General features: G+C 38.3%; 1 long non-coding RNA gene across 1 annotated transcript; it reads right to left on the bottom strand.

The window, feature by feature from the left end:
- Positions 1–1,735: 1,735 nt before the first annotated feature.
- On the bottom strand, positions 1,736–2,275 carry LOC131694571 (uncharacterized). The gene is made up of 2 exons (XR_009306524.1): positions 2,144–2,275; positions 1,736–2,080 (listed from the first exon to the last, which is right to left on the bottom strand). It is a non-coding gene; the product is annotated as an uncharacterized LOC131694571 (long non-coding RNA).
- Between the last annotated feature and the right edge of the window lie 3,445 nt (positions 2,276–5,720).

Here is a 5,720-nt window from a genome sequence, read left to right as displayed (position 1 = left end):
TGTTTTTCAGTGTAACAGTGGCCTCGGATGGATGAGGATGGCAAGATACAAGAGGTTTAAGTTTAGTCAGTAAGATTAACTACTTCAAACCAATCCGACACTACCACCAACCAATTCCATTCCATCTTGATAATAGACATTTACCCAATTTGTTGAGCTGAGTCGATTGGTACACAATACTCAGCCTTCCAGGTCTCATAAAAATCTTCAAAATTTAACCTTTCTTTTATGAGAAACGTAAAAAAATCAAAACCCTCCCAATGAGCATTTTCTGCGCACGGGCCTGGCTGTAGAAGTATTACTAATCGCCAATCAAGACACTCTAGCAACGCTGACCGGAAATGATGTTTCAGACTGGGACTTTGGAAAAAAAAAGTTGGAACAGTGAAATCTAAATAGAACCGTCGTATAATAAATAATGTAAATAAATGATGTTATGTTTAAAAAATGCACTTTCAGCGTTGTGGTGGCTGAAAGTGTCCGAGGAAGGCGGAAAAGAACACCCTTTTGCTAGCCTGTGAAGGGCGTTTCGTGTTTCTGTTTTGGTGCTGTTCGTTTGCTTTGCATCTAAATATTTATTGTTTCTAGAGCTAGTACGATAAGAGAAGATTGTATATAGCGATGCAATCGGAGACTGTACACATTTTTTTCCGTTGAATCTCAGTTTTTTTAATTGATTGCGGAGATCCCAACAGATCTTGGATATCAGTCAGCAATTTTTTCTCAATAAAAGTAAATCATCAGTATCAGTCATATCTGACTCTCGAAAAATATTCCAATGAAAATGATTAAACAAATGTAGTTCTTGTTGGGATATCAGCTCTTTCTAAAGTATGATAACAATTATGTGGATACGTGTTCTATAACTTTACAGAAGGAAGTATGGTGCTAGAGTGTTTCTGAAAAATGTTATAGTTGATCGAAAAGCGATGGTTCGAATTCAATGCCGGTATTTAATTCGAACCACCGATTTTCGATCAGCTATAGCATTTTCCAAAAAACACTATGTACCACTCTACTTGCAGACACTTCCGGTGAACTAAAAGAATCTTGATTTCTATTTCTGTTACCTGTTTTCATTCCAGTCCTTCAAATAAATTATCATTTATCATTCGCTAACATCATACGTGGAAGAAAAGATTCAAACATTTAAATAAAAATTACATGTGTCTCAACTTTTCGAATGTTAGCAGAAAATAGGACTTTGTATACTAATTCGAAATCGCAAAGTTTGAACAACTATTTATTTTTTTAGATACATTCTCGCGTGCTTCTTTCGTCAAAGTCATTAGACACTTTCTGGGCTATACGATTACGTAATAAATTTTATACTTCAAGAAAAACTGCGATTTCTAGAAATGAAAGGAAAAATAATAAGTTTTCCAATACAATTCTCTGTTACACCACCCTAAAGCATACGAATATGAAGATTTTAGGACAATTGCTAATCGAAGCAGGCGATGGTTAAAAGAACAGCGATTCGACATCAGGTAACGTTTGGATCGACTGGACGCATTACTACACTGACCACTTCCTTAAAATATTGATCATGATGGTTACTGTTCTGTACGTTTCACCCGAAACGCGCTGTTTACATCGAGCATGCGAATGATCCGACAAGAAAAGCATGACGAAGAAACGTCGCCTACTTTGGAAAATCTCGAACGATAATTTCAAAAGAAACAGCCAAGTACAAGTATAAGAAATTTTTGCTGATAAATAAACGAAACAAAAATGGTTGATATCGCATGTATTTACTTATGATTCATATGATAGTGGCTCCACCGACGTAGTTTCACTAGAGAGTAGCATATCGGAGACGCCATTTCCCATCTGGAAATCCAGCTGAGCCGGTCAAACGGAACATGACGTCATAGTTATTCTAGTCTCTAGGTACCTACCGGTAGAACCAACTAGCGCAGGCGACATCAGTAACCGGCAACTTATTTGCGGCTGTTGTTCTGTTGAACTCCCTGCTTCACAGCCGCAGCTCGTTGCTCAGGACTCTTGGTACCTTCACCTTGTTGGTACGCTTGTATGGATTCCTTTATAGCGGCGGCTCTCTGCTGGGTGTTGGAAGCTGAAAAGACAAATTTAACAAGTCTTAAATTCTGACTATCTTAAGTGTTCTATATGCACTTACTTTTATTGTCCGGCATTTTGATTGGTTATCGCTGGAATACTTGGAAAAACGTCTGATCACTAGGAAAGTAATATCTAAAATGAAGCAAGGAAAATCGTTTCTATGGTATATAGCACCGAGAACTTGTACACATCTAACAAAAACTACTCAAAATAAGGGTAACTACTACTCAGTTTTGCTACAACTTTATTATTATTTTATTACTTGATTTGACATTGTTCAATGAATAGTTCGATTTCGCCGAGGGTCTTTTATATTTTTACAATACTACAAAAATTTCTTTCTGTCATTCGTACCTGAAATCCTCCTTCAAGGCGGCGAAATATTTCGAGTGTTGTCGACTGCAACTTGAGGTTCGATAGCTTTCCCTGCTTTCCTGCACAGTCAGATGTTTTGGTTTGTTCCACCGTCTATTGGAATGAAGCAAGCGCTTGCGCTTTCAACACTCGCTTAAGTTTTCGATAAACTACTTTTTCGATTATCAATATAATGAATATTATCAACAGTCGCATATCACAATAACTATCTAGAATAACCTTGTTTTTAAAGCTTAGGAGAAGGATATCTGTTTCTTCCGACAAATGTGTACTAATGATTTGTAGAGAAGTCTTCAACAGTCAGTTATCGTGGAGTTTCTTCATTTCAAACAAAAATGTCTCTTATTTTTAGGAAAAATTGGAGAACTTCGAGAATTTTTTTCAAATGAAGAATCAATAACAGAGAAGATTGTAGGTGATGGAAATTGATGATTGACACCATTTCGAAATTCAAAATATCGACCTACGATTACCATGAAACACTGGAGGCCTCCGGGTTTTGAAAAATGATTCTTGTTTTACCCGAGGTTATACCATTCCACGGTAATAGGTTTGCCACATCCGGAGAGGTTTTTACTGGGGGCTGATAAAAACGGATTTTCGCTGTAGTACAGTCCCTTGAACTTTGAAAGAAAAATCGGTCTGGAATTAGGAATCACCAGCGACTGGTTCAAATGCAACGTTCCCCATATTGATCAGAGATTTGTGCCTCGCCGTTATCATTTTCCTGGTGGGAAGGATTGGGGAAATGATAATGATTAGGGATAACGAAAATAACGACACAGAGAACATAGGCATTTGGGGACGGGCATAGCGTAGTTGGTAAATCGATTGTCTTGTACACAGCTCACCTGGGTTCGAATCCCAACCCCGCACATAGGGTTAAAGATTTTCTTAAGGTTAAAACCTCTATAATCGAAATAAAAAACATAAACAATACGGAAGTGTTCTTCACTCCCAAGGGAATAAAAGACACTTCACGATGAGCGGATTTAACAATACACCTGAGGGGATAGTGAGATAATAGAACGACAACACCTTCGAAGAACTATTGTCATTCGAATTCGACTTAAACCGCTTTAGGTTTATAAACTTTCGCCGTGACTTTTTAGAAGCCATAGTTCAGTTTATCACCCTTTTTGTCAGAAATTCCAGAGCTTAGTCGTCGATACTGCAAAAATTCCGTTGTATTTTCGGAATCGACTTGATTCTCAGGGCTTCTCAGCAAACATCCCGCGAGCAAGGATTATAGTAATCTAGCCACATCAAAACATCATCCTTGGGATTCCACGGAATGTACAGGAATGACTTATTAAGGCTATATGGTTCGACGGACGGTAAAACGGATGTCCCTTTCCTAATATCTGTTTCTGCCTTGTAATTTTTTTCCTTATCCTGAAGGTACATTTGTACCCCAGTGTACGGCAACCGTTTACTGGGGTACAAATGTACCCCACGCCAACTTTGACACCTGCTTCCACGAAGGCTATTAGCAAAGATGGCTATACTACCTATTTCTACTCTTACTAGGAACTCTAAATTATGGTTAGGGTCCCAAGTCGCTAAATGACGAATTCTCGTCTTCACACGGCTCCAAAGAAGGCGCGGGGTACATTTGTACCCCAGAGCAACGTTCTAGGGTTAAAAAAAGATACCCGTGAAGATTTTTTAACAGATCATCCTTCAGCGCAATCGAAAAGTGACCTTTCCCCAACCTTGCATGCACTCGATAAGTATTGGAATTCGAAGAAAATATTCGATGAGCCGAAACATTGTTCTAGAGAGCACCTCTGCGATTGTGTTTTTTTATTTTTATCATATCTTTTACCCATTTTTAAGGGATTAGAAGGAGCACGCTTCTCGCAACTGTCAGTAAGGTGAGCAACACCTGATGTTGCTGGAAGTGACTAAATTGTCGATTCACCGAAAATCCGAAAAGAAGTGGAACTGATCTTGATCAAAAAGATTCTAGCAAATTCCACACAATAAATCCAATTCTAAATTGATTTATTACACAGCAGCACTGCAATAGGGTGCTAGACGTTTAAATAATCAAAGACGATGTAAAGAAACGACGGTTTGAGCTCGTTGGGTACGAACCAGTTTGCTAACTGGCATGCGTAATACCGCCAAAGCAGAGAGTTACATCTAACACCTCTTCTCTATCAGATCGTGCAAACGTTGGGCGAATTACTACATTTAGTATATGCAGATTTGTCCTACTTAAGCGTTCCATCAATTCGGTGCCTCACAAATTGATACCTGAGCTGCCCCAAATTATTAGGTGGGCTTTTGTATCGTTGCCAATTATATAGTTGAAACCCATTTCTGCCGCAGTATGATATAACCCTTTAAAAATCATCAGAAGATCAGATTCATTGTGCGGCAAATACGCCGAACAATAGACGTATTTCCTGTTTATTTTATCAACAGTCATATTGACTGTGACAGCACAAATATCTTGAGTTGTGAGGTCGAATATAACACATACGTCAGTGGCACTATTCACAAGTATACATGCACGAAGCATTTCATGTGGATCTTACAAGCCATTTTTATTGCTACGAAGATGGCGTTAAGTTGCTTTATGAAAGAATTTCTTTCCTACACATGGCGGGATAGATTCAGAGTGCTATTCGTTTAGGCTGAAGATTAATTCATGCTACTCTAACCATACTCGATCACAGCACTACACATTCCATTCATCAGCCCTTATTGTACAATAACTAGGAGATACTAATCACGTTGGCTAATAATCGTCTATAGCAAAACCCGGAATGGGTATCAGGGGGAATGAATCCTACGATTAGCGAAGAAACAAACGTCAACTGTGTCAGAGATTCTCTTAACACAGCAAGGGTAAGACCCACTCCATGTGCGACTGTCATATTTTTAGTCCTGCCAGTCATTCAGTCTACGGAACGAAGAAACACCTCGACTTGAGCACTCTTGTTTTCAGTCGCCTCTTAAGACAAGGAGGACTCAAGTAGTTTTATCGGTTCATGAAGTACTAATAGAGTTTCTGGAACTGTTAAAGAAAGATCGGTACTTAGTACTCATTTCCATTTGCAATCAAAGTATGCTTTGGATATAATACTTTCAACATACTTACTCCACGTTTTAAAAATTTTATTAATGAAGCGCCATTTGCTTGAAGCATATTAAGCCCTTTTTGAATAAAATTTTCCCGTGATAAGATAAAAACCTTTTAATAGGTTCATTTGAAAAAAAAAACAAAACATTTCTTGAAGATTCTTCTT

Source organism: Topomyia yanbarensis, unplaced genomic scaffold (genome assembly GCF_030247195.1).
Source record: "Topomyia yanbarensis strain Yona2022 unplaced genomic scaffold, ASM3024719v1 HiC_scaffold_10, whole genome shotgun sequence".
In the NCBI taxonomy this organism is placed as follows: domain Eukaryota; kingdom Metazoa; phylum Arthropoda; class Insecta; order Diptera; family Culicidae; genus Topomyia; species Topomyia yanbarensis.
This window is presented reverse-complemented; position numbering and strand designations above follow the sequence as displayed.